We start from the raw sequence: 21,380 nt of genomic DNA, 5'->3' as shown, positions 1-21,380 counted from the left end.
AAGGGTATATACCACTGTTATACATTTGATGCTTTACTCTCATCATTCCACATTCTCTCACTTAAATTCCATATGCTTTGTGTCCCCGTATTCCTTTCCTACAGCTTTTCTCCAGAAGTATCCTTTTCAGTTACTTGCCAACTTCTACAAAACACACACACCCACAAAAACACACACACACCCACACACACACACACCCACCCACACACACGTTCTACCCCGTTACTGTCCCTGTTCTTTTTTCCCAATGCATGTGCACACATTTCTTTGCCTTTTTCCACACCCAAAATAAATGAAAAAAATACCCTATCATCATAACCTGGCCCATTCGTGTATCCAATGGGCCTTGACTCCTGCATACCCTTCCTTGCTGCCTTTAAACAGTGGTCGAAGTCGGAAGGAGCGGTTGGGACCGGTGGTCCTCTGCTTTGTTGTATTAAGTTTTACTGTTACATTACTTTTCTTTTAAAAAGAAACCGTTCCGGAATGGTTTAGTTTTAAAAGAAAAGTGTAGGAATAAGTTGAAACATGCACTTCAGTGCATTGTACTGAACGTCCCCTTAAACAGCAGGCACATTTGTTTGGGGGTTTTTATTCTGTGTGGTTGGGGGCGCAGGGATGGGCAGGCCTGCAGGGAACATAGTTCGAAAAATTATTTTGATGCACTACGACCACTGCCTTTGAGCATATCTCTCTGTCCTGTCCAGCAGTGGTGCCAAGGAAATGCTGGGATAAAACGTCCTGGGCAACGTCAGAGGAGCAGTCAGGGTGAACATTCAAATAGGAAGGGGGGCCCCGTCAAAAGAGCAGCTTGGGTGAAAATGCAAATGGAAAGGGGGCCACGTCAGGAGAGCAGCCTGGGTGAAAAGGCAAATGGGAAGGGGGCCATGTCAGAAGAGCAGCCTGGGTGAAAATGCAAATGGAAGGGGGGCCACGTCAGAAGAGCAGCCTGGGTGACAATGCAAATGGGAAGTGGGTCACATAAGAAGAGCAGCCTGGTGAAACTGGGAAGGGGGCCACGTCAGAAGAGCAGCCTGGGTGAAAATGGGAAGGGGGCCTCGTAAGAAGAGCAGCCTGGCTGAAAATGCAAATGGGAAGGGGCCACGTCAGAACAGCAGCCTGGGTGAAAATGCAAATGGAAATGGGCCCACTTTAGAAGAGCAGCCCTGGTGAAAATGCAAATGGGAAGGGGGTCACATAAGAAGAGCAATCTCGGTGAAACTGGGAAGGGGGCCACGTCAGAAGAGCAGCCTGGGTGAAAATTCAAATGGGAAGTTGGCCACATCAGAAGAGCAGCCTGGGTGAAAATGCAAATGGCAACGGGGCCACGTCAGAAGAGCAGCCTGGTTGAAAATGCAAATGGGAAGGGGGTCACATACGAAGAGCAGCCTGGGTGAAACTGGGAACGGGGTCACGTCAGAAGAGCAGCCTGGGTGAAAATGTAAATGGGAAGGGGGCCACGTCAGGAGAGCAGCCTGGGTGAAAATGCAAATGGGAACAGGGCCACTTTAGAAGAGCCGCCTGGGTGAAAATGCAAATGGGAAGGGGGTCACGTCAGGAAAGCAGCCTGGGTGAAAATGTAAATGGGAAGGGGGCCACGTCAGGAGAGCAGCCTGGGTGAAAATGCAAATGGGAACAGGGCCACTTTAGAAGAGCAGCCTGGGTGAAAATGCAAATGGGAAGGGGGTCACATAAGAAGAGCAGACTCAGTGAAACTGGGAAGGGGGCCACTTTAGAAGAGCTGCCTGGGTGAAAATGCAAATGGGGAGGGGGCCACGTCAGAAGAGCAGCCTGGGTGGAAATGCAAATGAGAACGGGGCCAGGTTAGAAGAGCAGCCTGGGTGAAAATGCAAATGGGAAGGGGGCCACGTCAGAAGAGCAGCCTCAGTGAAAATGCAAATGGGAAGGGGGTCACGTTAGAAGAGAAGCCTGGGTGAAAATGCAAATGGGAAGGGAGTCACATAAGAAGAGCAGCCTTGGTGAAACTGGGAAGGGGGCCATGTCAGAAGAGCAGCCTGGGTGCAAATACAAATGGGAAGGGGGCCATGTCAGAAGAGCAGACTGGGTGAAAATGCAAATGGGAAGATGCCCCGTAAGAAGAGCAGTCTGAGTGAAAATGAAAATGGGAAGGGGGCCACGCCAGAAGAGCAGCCTGGGTGAAAATGCAAATGGGAAGGGGGTCAAAAAAGAATAGCAGCCTGGGTGAAACTGGGAAGAGGGCCACGTCAGAAGAGCAGCCTGGGTGAAAATGCAAATGGGAAGGGGGCCACAGCCTGGGTGAAAATTCAAATGGGAACGGGGCCACGTTAGACGAGCAGCCTGGGTGAAACTGGCAAGGGGGCCACATCAGAAGAGCAGCGTGGGTGAAAATGCAAATGGTAAGGGCGGCCCGTAAGAAGAGCAACCTGGGTGAAAATGCAAATGGGAAGGGAGCCACGTCAGAAGAGCAGCCTGGGTGAAAATGCAAATGGGAATGGGGCCACTTTAGAAGAGCAGCCTGGGTGAAAATGCAAATGGGAAGGGGGTCACATCAGAAGAGCAGCCTGGGTGAAAATGCAAATGGGAACAGGGCCACTTTAGAAGAGCAGCCTGGGTGAAAATGCAAATGGGAAGGGGGTCACATAAGAAGAGCAGCCTCAGTGAAACTGGGAAGGGGGGCCAAGTCAGAAGAGCTGCCTGGGTGAAAATGCAAATGGGGAGGGGGCCACGTCAGAAGAGCAGCCTGGGTGGAAATGCAAATGAGAATGGGGCCACGTTAGAGAGAGCAGCCTGGGTGAAAATGCAAATGGGAAGGGGGCCACGTCAGAAGAGCAGCCTCAGTGAAAATGCAAATGGGAAGGGGGTCACGTTAGAAGCGAAGCCTGGGTGAAAATGCAAATGGGAAGGGAGTCACATAAGAAGAGCAGCCTTGGTGAAACTGGGATGGGGTCCTGTCAGAAGAGCAGCCTGGGTGCAAATACAAATGGGAAGGGGGCCATGTCAGAAGAGCAGACTGGGTGAAAATGCAAATGGGAAGATGCCCCGTAAGAAGAGCAGTCTGAGTGAAAATGAAAATGGGAAGGGGGCCACGTCAGAAGAGCAGCCTGGGTGAAAATTCAAATGGGAATGGGGCCACTTAAGAAGAGCAGCCTGGGTGAAAATGCAAATGGGAAGGGGGTCACAAAAGAATAGCAGCCTGGGTGAAACTGGAAAGAGGGCCACGTCAGAAGAGCAGCCTGGGTGAAAATGCAAATGGGAAGGGGGCCACAGCCTGGGTGAAAATTCAAATGGGAACGGGGCCACGTTAGACGAGCAGCCTGCGTGAAAATGTAAATAGGAAGGGGGCCACATTAGAAGAGCAGCCTGGGTGAAACTGGCAAGGGGCCACATCAGAAGAGCAGCGTGGGTGAAAATGCAAATGGTAAGGGCGGCCCGTAAGAAGAGCAACCTGGGTGAAAATGCAAATGGGAAGGGGGCCACGTCAGAAGAGCAGCCTGGGTGAAAATGCAAATGGGAAGGGGGTCACATCAGAAGAGCAGCCTGGGTGAAAATGCAAATGGGAAGGGGGCCACGTCAGAAAAGCAGCCTGGGTGAAAATGGGAAGGGGGCTATGTCAGAAGAGCAGCATGGGTGAAAATGCAAATGGAAAGGGGGCCACGTCAGAAGAGCAGCCCGGGTGAAAATTCAAATGGGAAGGGGGTCTCGTAAGAAGAGCAGCCTAGGTGAAAATGCAAATGTGAAGGGGGCCACGTCGGAAGAGAAGCCTGGGTGAAAATGCAAATGGGAAGGGCGCCATGTCAGAAGAGCAGCCTGGGTGAAAATGCAAATGGGAAGGGGGCCCCGTAAGAAGAGCAGCTTGAGTGAAAATGCAAATGGGAAGGGGCCATGTCAGAAGCGCAACCTGGGTGAAAATGCAAATGGGAAGATGCTCCGTAAGAAGATCAGCTTGAGTGAAAATGCAAATGTGAAGGGGGCCACGTCAGAAGAGCAGCCTGGGTGAAAATGCAAATGGAAGTGGGGCCAATTTAGAGGAGCAGGCTGGGTGAAAATGCAAATTGGAAGGAGGCCACGTCAAAAGAGCAGCCTAGGTGAAAATGCAAATGGGAAGGGGGCCAAGTCAGAAGAGCATCCTGGGTGAAAATGCAAATGGGAATGGGGCCATGTTAGAAGAGCAGCTTGAGTGAAGATGCAAATGGGAAGGGGGCCACGTCAGAAGAGCAGCCTGGCTGAAAATGCAAATGTTAACGGGGCCACATTAGAAGAGCAGCCTGGGTGAAAATGCAAATGGGAAGGGGGCCACGTCAAAAGAGCAGCCTGGGTGAAAATGCAAATGGGAAGGGGGCCCCGTAAGAAGAGCAACCTGGGTGAAAATGCAAATGGGAAGGGGGCCACGTCAGAAGAGCAGCCTGGGTGAAAATGCAAATGGGAAGGGGGCCAAGTCAGAAGAGCAGCCTGGGTGAAAATGCAAATGGGAACAGGGCCACTTTAGAAGAGTAGCCTGGGTGAAAATGCAAATGAGAACTGGGCCACGTTAGAAGAGCAGCCTGTTGAAAATGTAAATGGAAAGGGGGTCACATAAGAAGAGCAGCCTGGGTGAAACTGGGAAGGGGGCCACGTTAGAAGAGCAGTCTGGTTGAAAATGTAAATGGGAAGGGGGTCACATAAGAAGAGCAGCCTGGGTGAAACTGGGAAGGGGGCCACGTCAGAAGAGCGGCCTGGGTGAAAATGCAAATGGGAAGGGGGCCACGTCAGAAGAGCAGCCTGGGTGAAAATGCAAATGGGAAGGGGGCCTCGTAAGAAAAGCAACCTGGGTGAAAATGCAAATGGGAAGGGGGCCACGTTAGAAGAGCAGCCTGGGTGAAAATGCTAATGGGAAGGGGGGCACGTCAGAAGAGCAACCTGGGTGAAAATGTAAATGGGAACGGGGCCACTTTAGAAGAGCAGCCTGGGTGAACATGCAAATGGGAAGAGGTCCACGTTAGAAGAGCAGCCTGGGTGAAAATGCAAATGGGAAGGGGGTCACATAGAAGAGCAGCCTGGGTGAAACTGGGAAGGGGGGCACGTCAGATGAGCAGACTGGGTGAACATTCAAATGGGAAGAGGGCCACGTCAGAAGAGCAGCCTGGGTGAAAATGGGACGGGGGCCACGTCAGAAGAGCAGCCTGGGTGAAAATGTAAATGGGAAGGGGGCTACGTCAGAAGAGCAGCCTGGGTGAAAATCCAAATAGGAAGGGGGCCACATCAGAAGAGCAGCCTCGGTGAAAATGCAAATGGGAAGAGGTCCACGTTAGAAGAGCAGCCCGGGTGAAAATGCAAATGGGACGGGGCCACGTCAGAAGAGCAGCCTGGGTGAAAATGCAAATGGAAGGGGGCCACGTTAGAAGAGAAGCCTGGGTGAAAATGCAAATGTTACATTGTCCCACGAATGACAGGGTGAACTGCTATATCTTTATAAAAATTAAAAAAAAAAACATGTGCACTGTTATGACTCTCCCCAAGTATCTATAAGTGGGGTTACAGTCTTCCTCAGCTTGCATTTAACATGTGTTGTCTGCCCGATCTTCCTCTGTAATCGCCCTTGTCTTTACCCCAGGCCATTTACATGTGAGTGGGCCAATAACACCAATATCAGCCCACTTAGCTGTGCTATTATACCTCAATCGCTTAGTGCTTTGTGTGCCAAGCATCTTGCCTAAGCATCTAACAGTAGGGCAATGCAATGCTGCCTTTTATACTGCTCTGTCTAATCATCACAGTTTCGCAATGAACATCTTTCCATCAAAGAATAGTTAGGATGTGCACCAGCATGCAGATTGTTCTTCATACCAGGCTGCATGTCCATTCCATTGTTCACCAGGTTCATGATGCTGGCAGCCATGCCCATAATGTATGCCAATCACACGGGCACTGTATTTCACTTTCATGATACTCCTCCCACCACAATATATGTCAGCGTTGCCATGGTATATCACACTCATGAAGCTGTGCCACAATATGTGACAACATTGCCCCTGTAGTTAATCACTTCAATAAACTGTCCTGACAGCAGCATTGCTCCTGTATATCTCATTTCATGCTACTGCCAGCTGTGCCCACAATATGTGCTGGTGAGGCTACCACTGTATAACAATAGCATGATACTGTACACACTACAATATATACCAAAATTAGTACACACTTCTATTGCTATATGCAGAATTCTATTTTGAGCATGGAGATGGGAATCCGATAAATGCGGTACTTGTAGGCAGGCCCGTTGGATCTACTAGCAGCCTGTGCCTTCATGTCTAGATAAATTAATAGTAAATGGTATTTCACTTCAAATAGATCCCAAAGGAACAGTGTTAGGGTGTATTTGAGACTGTGCGTTTGGTCACCATATTCAGAATCTGTTGTTGGTGGGGTCGATGTTTATTTGTGCCTGAATAGACACACTGCATACAACTTTGCATGCATGGCTATATACTGGTCCTGAACTGAGATGACAGTGGATGTTTGGTGCTGGAAAGGCCTTGTGAAATCTTCAATGGCATGCCAAAAAGCATTATTAAATCCTGGAGGGCTTGCTGTTTCAGGAATAGGCTTACCGTGATGATGTTGCACACACAATATATACTGACATTTCCACTGTAAATGCATTTCATGTTTCAGCTCCTCCTACCCTGCAATGCACAACCCCCGCGTGCGTAAACTGGATACTCACAGTGACACAAATATACACAAAAGCACACATAGACACAAAATCCCTCACTTGAGAACATGCACACCATCTCACACTGCATTGCATTCACAGCACACACCACAATTGTGCGCAGAGATGCTAAATCATACACGGTTATACATGCTTTGATAGACAGGCTCACTCATTCACTGACATGCACACATGCATAAACTGTCACACACTTACATGCACATGCTGAGTATATGCATACACACGTTTGTGTAAACTTACCTGCTTAACATGGATGCTATTCGTCTACTAATTGAGTTTACTGGGTCGGGCAGCATCCGTGGGAAAGATCGGGTATAACAGTACTGTGCCCTAGAATTGAAACATGTGAGGTGCTCACTGGGAACTCCGCTTGGTTGCCTAGGAACTTGAGGGACGACCAAAGTGAAGCACCTTGACTCCTTGTGAGCAAAAACAACACTGGACACTGGAGTTGGGACCTTTTACAATACAGAATTCTTCAAGTTGGATTGGAGGACAAAATATGAAAAATCAGGATTGACTCGATGATAAAGAGACAGACTTTTTACCGTAATCAAAGAGCCTATACAAGCAGAGAGTTTGTTGAAATTGTGTACCTTGTCATATGAAGATGCACTGCCATGAGTAGATACTGACCTTGGTACATGCTAAGAGGATGAACGATTTGCTTGGAAGCAGTGAGAAATAAAAGAAAGACTGATGGCCTTAACCATCTCTGCGTAACATGCCTGACATATGTGTTATCAAGTGCTGAAAAGTGTAGGTGCAATGTAAAGCAGCAAAAAAGTGAAAAGCACTTCCGCGTGTGAAGCAGCTGGGAAATGAGATATGTGACAAAATCTATCCGACACAGGTATGTATATTTATCTTTCTTTATTGGCGAGACCCCACGGCCACAAGCTCCGGCTCCCCTCGCTCAACGGCCACTGTGGAATGTTGATTGCTGAACGTGCATCAACATTCCACCAGTGTGCCTATGCGCGAGCCCGTGCATATGCGTATTACAACATATCCTCTTCCCTTGGATAAAAATGTTGTTTTTTTTTTTTTCGAACATGGAAAATGAAAACAACATCACATGACATGTCATATTCCAACTTACTTTAAAGCTGTATCCTTACAAGTAGCATGGGTAATATTAAATGTGCTTCACTCTTAACAAACATAATCCCTAAATCTTATGGGTCGTCCACAGCTCCTACCCACACGACCCCTTTGTTGAACTTCATTAGGTTGCAGATCCATAGCAGACTGAAATTCCACATTGACCTGTGGATCAACAGGACCTGGACGTGGTACACCCTCTTGCTGTTCACCCCCGAAGGGTTGCGAAACCACAGGATTATAATCCAGTGCATTTTCTTGTGATTCCTCCTCATATTCCGCACCTTCCCTGACCACACGTCTGCATCCATCCACCACCACTCGCCTCTTACTCCACAACGATCCATCCTCCAAGTGCACATACCCTTTTCCAACTTTAACAACCTTCCTTAAGGGCATAAAAGTGCTGTATCCTTTATGAACTAACCTAGGATTCTTTATGTACACCTGATCCCCAGGCTTTACGTTCAATTCCTTCCTACTCATTTGTGAGGACCCCATGCTCTGCTGGCGCTCTAAAATGCTGCGATGAATTTCTCGCAAATCCATATCGCATGGACCACCGCCCCCCATAGCCAAGGTTCTCAACATTGTGCCTGCCTTCCTGCCCCTCATTAATTCAAATGGAGATCTACCCGTCAGCATGGTAGGTGTTCTCCGATATGCAGCCAGGTATTGTGACACAACCTCTTGCCAGTTCAAACCATTGGCCAAAGCCAATTGTATGGCTGACTTAATAGTGCCATTGGCCCTTTCAACCAGACCATTTGCCGAAGGATTATACAGAGCTGTCCTATAGTGAGAAATGGCATGCTTTTCCAAGAATTCTCTCATGGCTCTAGAAGTGAACTGCACACCATTATCTGTAACTAAACTTGCCGGTAAACCCTCACGGTCAAATACTTTTCTCAGAACATCAATTACGGTATTGGTCGTAACATCTGAACACGCGGCCACCTCAATCCACCTGGATGTGTAATCCACCAACACTAACATATACCTGGACTCAGGCTCTAAACAGTCAAACGGACCCATAATATCCAAAGCCAATTTCGACCATACCTGCTCTGGAACCTCAACAGGATGCACTGGTTGTGGATGCAGTACCTTGCTCTTATCACTGATAGAACACGCTTGACACTCTTTCACCACTTGTTCCACATCCTTGTCCATTGACGGCCACCAATACTCCTCTCTCAATCTCCTTTTGGTCAAGGATCGGCCCAAATGACCTTCATGTGCCAATTCCACCATTCTTCCCCTCAAACTTATCGGGGGTATCAATCTGCTGCCCCTAGACACACCCCAGGGACCTTCTGCTAATTCCTGGAGAACCTGGGCATATCCTTTCCCTTCCAGCCTTTCCTTCACGGTGTGCCACCCCTTCACCAGACCTTCCCTAATCCACTTCAACTCAATATCATCCTCAGACTCCTGATCCCACACCGACTTCTCCACAGCAGACGTAACCGATGCAACCTGACACTCCTGCAAATCATCCTCCTTCACTACTCCCCCCTCACTGTCCTCTTCTACCCCTGGCAAGCGGGACAAACAATCCGCAACAACATTAAACTTCCCCGGAAAGTACTGCAAGGAAAAATTATAATCTTCAAACTGTACTGACCACCTCGCAATCCTCGGGGATACTGCCATGACTCCCTTGGAAGAAAATACCTGTACCAACGGTTTATGGTCTGTTCTCACTACATAGGGTATGCCCCCCACAAATGTCCTAAAATGTTTTGAAGCCCACAGCACTGCCAAAGTCTCTTTCTCAATTACAGAGTACCTGGTTTCCACATCTCTCAATGTCCTTGAAGCAAAAGCCACCGGGACCCATTCACCATTAATGTATTGCTCTAGGGCTGCCCCTAGGCCCACCTCACTTGCATCCACCGTCAACGCAGTTCTATTTTTTTGGGTCAAATGATTTCAGACAGGTAGCCTTCTCCACATCCCTCTTAACCAACTCGAATTCTGCCGCACACTCCGCAGACCATACAAATCTTACACACTTTCTCATGAGAGCTCTCATGGCCACTGTCTTTTCAGCGTAATTTGACACAAATTTAACATAATACTCTGCAAGACCCAGAAAAGCCCTTAGCTGATCCTTATTAACCGGAGCTGGCATATCCCTCAACACTTGTACCAACTCCCTTTTTGGACTTACGCCTTGTGAACTCAACGTGTGTCCCAAATATGTGACCTCCTCCACCCCCACTTGACACTTTGTTAATTTTACAGTCAGCCCTTTTTCTTTAAGAATCTGCATGACCTTCCTCACCCTCGCATCATGTTGCTCCCTGCTGCTGCCCCAAACCAAAATGTCATCTTGAAAGTAGCTGACACCCACCACCCCTTCAAACAACTGATGCATCAGCCTCTGAAATACTGCCGAAGCCGAAGCCAAGCCAAAAGGCATTCGACAAAATCTGAACGCCCCAAACGGAGTCACAAATGACGTAAGAGGTCTAGATTCAACATGCAGGTCAATTTGGTGATACGCCGTTGACAAATCAAAATTTGAAAAATATTTAGCTTCACCCAACGTCAATAGCAACTCATTAATATTAGGCAAAGGATGCCGATCCACCCATATGCTGGCATTTAATTCCCGAAGATCCACACACATTCTAATGCTGCCATCACTCTTCTTCACTAAAACCACAGGAAACAACCATTCCGAAGCCTCAATGGGTTCTATTATTCCTGCCGACTGCAACTTAGACAATTCCGCCTTAAATGCCTCCCTCACTGAAACTGGCACCCCCCTCACCTTGTGAACTTTAGGCACTGCACCCTTCTTCAACACAATGCGATGCGTAAAGCCCCTAAGCTTACCCAGGATGTCAGAAAATACTTCAGGAAACTCACTCATAAGCACTGTAGGGGTAACTCTTACATCCTTCTCTTCCATTCCCTCCCTGACACTGAGAACCGGTTCTTTTTCACCTGGATGAATTTGTATCTTTAGTGCAGCCTGCTCATCCCAACCCAACACACTTGCCCCTTTTTGAGCCACATACAATTTACCTAAGGTCTGCCTTCCTTTGAATGAAAAATTTGACCAATTATATCCAAGTAGATCAATGGAACTTTGCCCGTATGCATACGGTCTGATGTCTGGTGCCAACAGCGTAGATATCGGCTTACCCAAAACCTCTTGATACACTTCCGGAGACACCAGGGTATAAGGTGACCCAGAGTCCACCAGCATATCCACAGGGTGCTGGTCCACCAACACCGACACCCATGGACCCTTCCGCCCACCACCCTCCACATGTAATATGACACTCTGTTTGGGACCACCACCTGATGCTCCCTCCAGCCCCGTGGCAAACTCTTCTGCAGTTACATTTGCGACCACTTGCCCTTTACACATTCGTGCAAAATGGCCCACCCGTTTACATTTCCTGCACTCTACATTGCTAGCAGGACATGATTTCGAATCCACTGTGTGACTTGACCACCCACAATTTTTGCACACCTCTTTACCTTTAGGTGCTCTGTTCCCTTGTACAACCCCTTTGTCCAAACCCTTCTTGCTCCTTGCCACCACCGCGTGCACCGTTTCCCTATTTCCATCCCTTTCAGTAACAATTTGTACACTCGCCTTGGAGGCTTCAATTGCTCTAGCAATCTCTAAAACCTTATCAAGAGAAGGATCGTTCTCAATCCACAATCTCTCTCTAATTTTTTGATTTGACGTTTTCATCATAATCTGATCCCTTATATGTTCCTCTCCGTTACCCGGGAACCCACATGTAGCCATGAGCGCACGTAAGGCAGTAATGTATGAGTCTATACTTTCCGCGGAACCTTGTGCCCTAGAGAAAAACTTATAACGCTCTAAAACCACATTAACTCTTTTTCCAAAACGTACTTGCAGTTTCTTCAAAGCCGTCTCATAGGCACTTACAACCATTTCCCCTTCGCCTCCCCCTTGAACCATTACATTCTCTCCAGGCAGGTGACGAAAAACTCTCAAGCCTTCAGTACCAATACAATTAAGCAAAGCAGCCTCCTTTTCATCGTCGTTGAACTTTGCCCCACCCGCAGCCCGCAAATATACCTTAAAGGCATCTACCCACTGCTCCCAAGGCGCAACCGGCTCTCCTGGGTTAGGCAAAAATGCTGGTGGAGGCCTAGCAGCTGTATGCAACATGGCCAAAATTTACTGCCCAAGACCTTGTGCCCACCAAAGTAACCGACACAAAACTGTTCTTTTGCGTGCCCCCCTATAATCCAAGGATTTTCCTCTCTTTCACTTCAAGTCAGTGGTCACCACACCAACCAAGGTGACCGCACATGCATATCTTCCCTTGTAGCCTTGTTGAGCGTGCACCCCCACGCATGTGCAGTACAGCCAGGACCTGGCACAGGGTGAGTCACAACCAATGATGTACCCACGATGTGTACAGTCAATCCCAGCCCCAGACAAGCTGTAGCCTTTACTTGTCAGGGCCCAATGGAACAGGGTGTTCCAACCTTACCAGCAACACACCTTCATATCCACCTTAAATCTGAACTGTGGCTCTGCAGCTTGCCCCGTATTTAACGGTGTTCTGCTCCTGTCTTCACTCAACCGGCAGCCGCCACAGTAGGATGCTGTGAAGACACTCTGCGCACTGCCACCGCAGCCCCTCCTGCTTCCTTGGAGCGACCGCAGGCAGCGCAGAGCGGCGCGGGCGTCCCCACGGCCCCTCCTCGTTGGACTCAGCCCACGCTAAGCCGGATAGCGTAAACACGCTGTCGGGGGCGGAGCCAACTGCCGCATACAGGCCGATCCACCTGGAGCAGGACCCCGACTGGGGCACACGCAGCCTCCGCCGCGACCAGGGGAACCGAAAGCTACGGCCTCCGCTCCTCCACAGAACAGCCGCCCGCCCGGCTCCCGAACCAATCCAGGCACCGGCGGCGAGCTGGCAGCAGCCAACCGCTCCTCGCCCTCCGCTCCTCCACTGGGGCACACGCAGACTCCGCAGCGAGCAGGCAGCAGCCAACTGCTCCTCGCCACTCCGCCGTGACCAGGGGAACCGAAAGCCACGGCCTCCGCTCCTCCACCGAACAGCCACCCGCCCGGCTCCTCAACAATCCAGGCACCTGCGGCGAGCCGGCAGCAGCCAACAGCTCCTCGCCCTCCGCTCCTCACTGGGGCACACGCAGACTCCGCAGCGGGCCGGCAGCAGCCCACAGCTCCTCGCCCTCCGCTCCTGCACAAGGAAGCCTCCCGCCCGGCCCTGCACCGGTTCAAGCCCGCAGAAGCCGCTGCAACCGATCCAGCGCCGGTCGGCCACCGTCCACGCCGACTGCGCCCAAGCTGATGTGGAGCCACACAGCCGATCCGCACACGCGTGGGACAGGGTCTCGTCAAGATCCCAATCCTCGTCGCCAATGACAAAATCTATCCGACACAGGTATGTATATTTATCTTTCTTTATTGGCGAGACCCCACAACCACAAGCTCCGGCTCCCCTCGCTCAACGGCCACTGTGGAATGTTGCTTGCTGAACGTGCATCAACATTCCACCAGTGTGCCTATGCGCGAGCCCGTGCATATGCGTATTACAACAATATGCTTTATCAGCATATTTCTCTAGGCTCTGTACTGCTTAAACGGCACGTTCGGCTCTTAATAAATGGACCTCTCTGAGAACTAAGCTTTTACAGGATAAAGGTCCCCTCTCTCCCAGACCTAACAATTGAGGAAATGAAGCTGTATTAAAAGAGCACACATGCATAATAATGAGGCCATTTTAGTTTGGGCTATTAGGTGTCACTTGCAACACGTATAAGTGAGAACTATTGCATTAGAGTACAGATAGGGAGAAAGGTACTCTGATTGTTTGCAGATTGAGATTATACAAAACAAAATTCCGCAAAAAAATGGTTACCTTTACCGCAAAGCATGAGGAACTAGGCTTTTCGCTTAGAATTGGGGGTGCCTAGCATTGCATCACAGGCGCAAACCAGGTGTGCCTGTTATTTTCTGAAGGACTATTTGGGTCTTTCAGAAAATTCTATTATGAAAAAATAGTAATGGAGGAAATAGATGGGTCCCCTGATCTTAACAAATACATTCGGTATAGGGAAGGTCATAGACTACTATCAAGCTGGGGGCTCCATGATTTGAATATTATGGAGTACTCCTCTCTGTCTCAGTGTAAAAAGCTTGTAAAGCAGAAAGCTTTGAACGAGGATGAAGATATGAGCGGCCAAAAAGTGAACACTGTATCTTCATTGAAACTCTATGCTAGTTGCTGTGCAAACACAGAGCATGAAGGTGACATTTGTAATATAAAGTCTTGTGCGTGCAGAACATTGGTGCTAATGACCGGACTGAATTTGCTCCCTCTAAATGAGCAGAGAAAGTGGGATAAGTCTGTGCGTGATAGGAAATGTCTATGTAACATAGGTGCTGTTGAGAATCTCCCCCATTTTTTACTGTTTTGTAGAAACCTTTCTGACATACGTAGAAAATATTGAATCCCTTATTTTAGGAATTTTAATGTGAGGTTTTATTTTTTATATGCAATTGTGATGACATTTTATACGCAGTGTATTTGAATTTGTGACAGGCCTATTTTTGTAATTGTTTCTATGTCTAAACGTCTTTATCACTTGTATTTTCTTATCAAGCAGTTTTTTTTAATATGCTGCACTTTTGTATTCCCAATATTCTCAATGTTTGAAGTTTGCTGTGTTTATGTCTGCCTTGTGTGTGTTATTTATTATCTGTTAATGGAATAATCTGATTCGATTGCATCATGCTAGTGGAGGTGGTTTGCCCTGTGGTGTCATACCAGGTAATGGTGCCTTTGATCCAACCCTTTCGTGTGGTACGGGTTCCCAGAGACCTAACAAAAAGGAGACCGTGGCAAGAACTGAGAGTGCAGCCCTGCAAACATCTGCCTAATTTTACAGCTGCTCAAAACTGTTCTAAACCTGTGTGGATTCTACCCTGGATTGTACAGCTCCATAGGAGACCAGAAGGCAAAGAAAATGAGGCATCGGTCTCAAACTCGGATATTAGGGGCCTCAATATAAAGGTGCTTGACAACAATGTATTGAGTATAGGTTTTACTTCTATTCTGGACCCACCTCCAGCATTGTTGCAAGACCTGTTGCAGAAGGGAGAAACTTCTTTGTCCAGACATGCTCGCGATACTGTGTTCAGCTGTGTGTGTCATACTCACCCTACACATCGGAAATCCATCAGTCAAACTGTTCCCAAACCTATTTAAAATTGATGTCCACGTTTTCAATAATGAATCATGTGGACAGTGACCATCTTCTCCTCACACTGGAACTGCAATATCATTATTACATCAACTTTGCATGGGATTCGAGAATTCCCAGGCATATTATTATCCCCTTACATAGAATGGGGGGGTGGAATTTGAGTGTATCATACAGTCTGCGGAAACTATGACTATCCCTGACTGGATGATGCCCACAAAAGTAGAACGCATATCAGTGGTGATGTGTTTGAATTGCTTGAGTGATAATACTTACACTAAACAAAGCCTCTGTACCTGCAACAACACTAGCATTATCCTGAAATGCAAATGGGATGCTCCTAGGTTTGACCAGGATTGTCGTTCTATGAACTCTAAAATGTCTAAGTTAGTCACAGAGGGGGTTGTTCATGCAGGTCTGTTGTTCAGCCTTAAGAAAGGATTTAAAACATTATTAAAGACAAAAAAATGGATTATGTAACGAAACAATGGGAGCATTTGGAGAGGGCAGTCCAATCGAATGACTCTAGATTATTCTGGAATTTGGTGGCTATAGGGTTTAATAGCCCATGAGGAAAGAATGAACCCCACATTTTCCCTGAGCAGTGACAAGCCTACTCTAAAGGGATTTCCTTTGACAATGAATGGGTGGCTGGAGATAAGGCGATCAATGTAAGTGGAAGAGACCTGGTATTTAGCATGGAAGAGATCTCCAAGATTATAACCACGGGTAAAACTGTTGGTCCTGATGGCCTGCTTCCAAACATCGTGAAAGGGTTTGCAACCTGCTGGCAGCCCATTTCACACAAGCTTGTTAACTCAATAAGCCTATCAGGGGTTTTACCTCATTCTTAGGTTGGGAGCCTAATCGTACTTATCTTTAAAAAAGGGTCCATTGCTGACCCAAACCTATATCTCCCAATCTCTCACTTAGACATTTCAAGCAAACGTTTCATTCACTAAATGCTTGCTTTCTAGAGTAGAGGAATGGGCACATCCACAGAATTCTTTGAAGCCCACCCAGGTGGGGTTTTGTAAAGGATTCTCTAAGCTGGACCATTGTCTTCTTTTAAATATTTGAATTGACAAATGTTCAATTAGAGGGGGGAATTTATTTGCAGCCTTTATTGATTTAGACAACACCTTTGACCCAATCCCTAGGAATCGGCCATGGCGTAAGCTAGCTGCATTAAACATTCCCAAGAGGCTTTTAAATTTCATTCAACTTTGCTACTCTCAAACATATGCCGCTATAAGATCTAAGACCTTTGACATCAGTCAGAACAGTTTCAAACAAACAAAGGGGTCAAGCAAGGATGTGCATTATCCCCAATTTTATTCATATTATTTCTTTCTGATTTTGACACTACCAATGCAGGTATGACTGTATCACTCAGAACCAGATGGCAGCAACAATCATGTTGCAAGGTAGGCCATGAGGCTTATTGTGCAGTGGCACCCTTTTAAATCAATATTCAGCCCGCAACGCCGGAATTGCTGCTGTGAATCATCCGAATACCATAGTGGCTTTGGCGCTGAGCCCACCATTTGTTTGCTACTAGCAACCTTTTCCAGCAAAGCAAACCTCCATTACTTGCCACAAGGTTTCCGCTATTCCAAGATGGCCGCCTGCTGAATCCATCTACCTCCAGCACTGTTTACCTAGTGCTACTCCCTCTGTGTCTGCGGATTGGCTGCTGCCTTGGTATTGTCAGCCAATCCGAACCGGGAGGCGAGAGCCGGCCCTCTCCATGAAGGCACAACCCACAAAGGCTCCCTGTTCCTAGCCTGTACCAGCCCGACTATCCTCATCGCCCTGTAAGGAGCAGGAGCTCCCCAGACATCCACTGCAGGAGCAGTGCAACTACCACTCGGAACCAGATGGCAGCGACAATCCTGCTGCAAGGTATGCCATAAGGCATATTGTGCTGTGGCACCCTTTTAAATCAATATTCAGGCCGCGATGCCGGAATTGCTGCTGTAATTCATCCGAATACCATAGTAGCTTTGGCACTGAGCCCACCATTTGTTTGCTACTAGCAACCTTTTCCAGCAAAGCAAACCTCCATTACTTGCCACGAGGTTTCCACCATTCCAAGATGGCCGCCTGCTGAATGCATCTACCTTCAGCACTGTTTACCTAGTGCTACTCCCACTGTGTCTGCGGATTGGCTGCTGTCTTGTTATTGTCAGCCAATCCGAACCGGGAGGTGAGAGCCAGCCCTATCCACAAAGGCACGACACACAAAGGCTCCCTGTCTCTAGCCTGTCCCATCCTGAATATCCTCATTGCCCTGGAAGGAGCAGGAGCTCCCCAGACATCCACTGCAGAAGCAGTGCAACTTCCACTCAGAACAAAATGCCAGCAACAATCCTGCTGCAAGGTAGGCCATAAGACTTATTGTGCTGTGGCACCCTTTTAAATCAATATTCAGCCCGCGACGCCGGAATTGCTGCTGTGATTCATCCGAATACAATAGTAGCTTTGGCGCTGAGCCCACCATTTGTTTGCTACTAGCAACCTTTTCCAGCAAAGCGAACCTCCATTACTTGCCACGAGGTTTCCACTATTCCAAGATGGGCACCTTCTGAATCCGTGTACCTTCAGCACTGTTTACCTAGTGCTACTCACTCTGTGTCTGCGGATTGGCTGCTGCCTTGTTATTGTCAGCCAATCCGAACCAGGAGGCGAGAGCCGGCCCTCTCCACGAAGGCAAGACCCACAAAGGCTCCCTGTCCTTAGCCTTTCCAAGCCTGACTATCCTCATCGCCCTGAAAGGAGCAGGAGCTCCCCAGACATCCACTGCAGGAGCAGTGCAACTACCACTCGGAACCAGATGGCAGCAACAATCCTGCTGCAAGGTAGGCCATAAGGCTTATTGTGCTGTGGCACCCTTTTAAATCAATATTCAGCCCGCTACGCCGGAATTGCTGCTGTGATTCATCCGAATACCATAGTAGCTTTGGTGCTGAGCCCACCATTTGTTTGCTACTAGCAACCTTTTCCAGCAAAGCGAACCTCCATTACTTGCCACAAGGTTTCCACCATTCCAAGATGGCCGCCTGCTGAATGCATCTACCTTTAGCACTGTTTACCTAGTGCTACGCCCTCTGTGTCTGCGGATTGGCTGCTGCCTTGTTATTTTCAGCCAATCCAAACCGGGAGGCAAGAGCAGGCCCTCTCCACGAAGGCACTACCCACAAAGGCTCCCTGTCCCTAGCCTGTCCCAGTCTGACTATCCTCATCGCCCTGGAAGGAGCAGGAGCTCCCAAGACATCCACTGCAGGAGCAGTGCAACTACCACTCAGAACCAGATGGCAGCAACAATCCAGCTGCAAAGTAGGTCATAAGGCTTATTGTGCTGTGGCACCCTTTTAAATCAATATTCAGCCCGCGACACTGGAATTGCTGCTGTGATTCATCCGAATACCATAGTAGCTTTGGCGCTGAGCCCACCATTTGTTTGCTACTAGCAACCTTTTCCAGCAAAGCGAACCTCCATTACTTGCCACGAGGTTTCCACCATTCCAAGATAGCCGCCTGCTGAATGCATTTACCTTTAGCACTGTTTACCTAGTGCTACTCCCTCTGTGCCTGCGGATTGGCCGCTGCCTTGTTATTGTCAGCCAATCCGAACCGGGAGGCGAGAGCCGGCCCTCTCCACGAAGGCACGACCCACAAAGGCTCCCTGTCCCTAGCCTGTCCACAGCCTTCCTCGCCGTCCGCCCAAACTCTCTGCCCATTTTTCAGCCTCTTCTCTGACCACTTCAAGATCTACGTGCCTGAAGCAACTGAACTGCTTATAACGACTTATTGCCCTCAAAACCGTAAGACTATTTAACGCTACTCGACTTGCCTGCACACCGCATCACCTCTTATATCTCTATAAGAGCCACCCTTTCTCCCTAACTGCCATCATTTGCGCCTGCTCTTTCCCACCGATCTACCTACCGTGTTTGGATGTTCCTTTTAATTTTTGGACACATCATCAGCCGTATATACCACCGTGCTTAATGATCCATCTGCCAGTAGTTTATACTGCCTGCCATTGCACTGACCTTACTGTGAGAGCGGCATCACCGTCTCATAAACTGTTGAACTGCATAACATTGCCTCTCTCTACGAAATGCAATCATCCTGTCCCGCTGTGCGAACGTCTTGTTCTCACACGGATTAGCCGCATTTGCTCACTGCTCTCACTGCTATCCGCTTGCTCATCTAATCTTCGTCTATTCCTGCACCTAATATACTGTATCTTTAACCTACCCTGACTTAGCCATAAGACCTGTACACAGCATGCCGATCCGTTCATATTGCTTCTGTATAGTCCTCTTCATGTGTGTTCACGCCTTACCGCATTGTTGATTTTGCTTGTATGCAGCCCCTCCATGAATGTTCATGCCTTGCCGCATTGTTCATTTTACCTGCATGCAGCCCTTTCATGAGTGTTAACAGACTGCTGCGCTGTTGATTTTACTTGTATGCAGCTCCTTCATGAGTGTTCACGCCTGCCGCACTGTTGATTTTACTTGTATGCAGCCCTTTTCTGAGTGTTCACGGCCTGCCACGCTGTTGATTTTGCTTCTCTAGGTAGACCATAGAATGTCCACGATAGACAACCTCTTCTGATTGCACCCTCCTAGACTACCAAACACACTATCAGACCTACCGGTGGCAAATTTGCTTGAATTAATACCTCGCTTCATCCTCATCTGTCACTTGCTGGGTGCCCTAAACTATTTGATGAACAGCTTTTGCCTACCTCAGATGTTACCCCATCCTGTGCCTTTTGCGATATACCATTTGACCCCAGTCAGCATACTCACTTGTTGCTATGCTTGCCCAGAGTCCCACCCTCACCTGCCTCCAAAGTGGACTCTACTTTTTAGTTGAACTACTGGTATTGTTTGAACTACTTCTATGTTGCGCTAATACTACGACCACAGCCCCTCTACTGACACAATTTGCACTCAACATGCATTCCATCTCTCATCTGCACAGTACCAGCATCCCCTCGTGCCTCACACAGCAGCCTCACATCACACTGCCTACCACGCTCAACCTCCCAGCTGCCAACCCCTACTTTAACCACCCACTTCTATGGCTCCAACATTTTGCCACAAAGGCTACTCCTAACCAACCTTGTAGGGTACCTATGAGGAACTCCAGACTAGGGTCCAGACTCCATCACACCTCCCACCACCCTTCCACCACTAACCAACCAGCCAAACTATCACTTACTAAGCCTGCAGCCCGTGACCAACAACTCGCAATCACACCCATTGCTAACATTCCCATGCCGGACACCGCCTCTGCTTTAAGTACCACAACTTGCATCAAGGGTGCTCTGGTCAACACCAGATCACTTACAGTCCATGCCCTTGATATGGCCGATTTCATTTCAACTCACGACCTATACCTTATAGCCATTACTGAAACTTGGCTTCACGCTGCCTCAGGACCCCTTCTATCATTAGCCATCTCTGAAGGCAATGCCATCATCAGAAGTGATCACAATACTGATCAATCCAAAGGAGGTGGTGTGGCTATCATCCACAAAACCTCAATAATCTCTGTTTATCCGCTGTTCCTTGCCAAATCACTTCAGCTGAACTACTTACAGCTAAACTAGCTATCACCCCTAACCAGACTGTTACACTACACATTATATACACACCTCCCGGCCTACTTTCCACCTTCGCCGAATACCTTTCTCATGTCCTCACCGACAATACTAAATCCAAGTCCCAAATTATTGTACTAGTTGATTTCAACCTAGGCTACCTTGACCCCAACGATGCCCCGGCCCTCGAAATCAATAATCTTTTATCTAACCTAGGTTTCACTCAACGTTTTACTTCCCCTACTCATTCTAAGGGCAGGACCCTAGATTGGATAGCCGACTTAAACTGTGACACCGCTATCAACTCTAACCAACCTTGTACGTGGACAGACCATCACCTCATCACCTTCAGCATCCCAACTAAAATCTTCCCCGCCATCACTAACATTGCACCAGCTACTACCACACATAATAAGCGTAATATAACATGCGCTAAACGACTTCCACACCTCCTACCTTCCTTAATGATCTCTCCCCCTCTTGCTCTGATCCCACGGTCTTGGTAGACACCTAGAATCAGACCATGCTAAAAGCGCTTGATCTCATCGCATCATCCAAGCTACAAAAACCTAAACCTCGGGCCCACCTTAATTCCTGGTTCACTCTACAGCTGAGAGCCCTTCGCAAGGAAAAAAGGATCCTCAAATCACATTGGAAGTGTCACCCTACGGAAGCTAACAAAGCAAGAGTTGCCCTAGAGACTTTAAATTACAAAGA

This window comes from Ambystoma mexicanum, chromosome 1q, assembly GCF_040938575.1.
Source record: "Ambystoma mexicanum isolate Mex_15411 chromosome 1q, UKY_AmexF1_1, whole genome shotgun sequence".
NCBI lineage: Eukaryota > Metazoa > Chordata > Amphibia > Caudata > Ambystomatidae > Ambystoma > Ambystoma mexicanum.
This window is presented reverse-complemented; position numbering follows the sequence as displayed.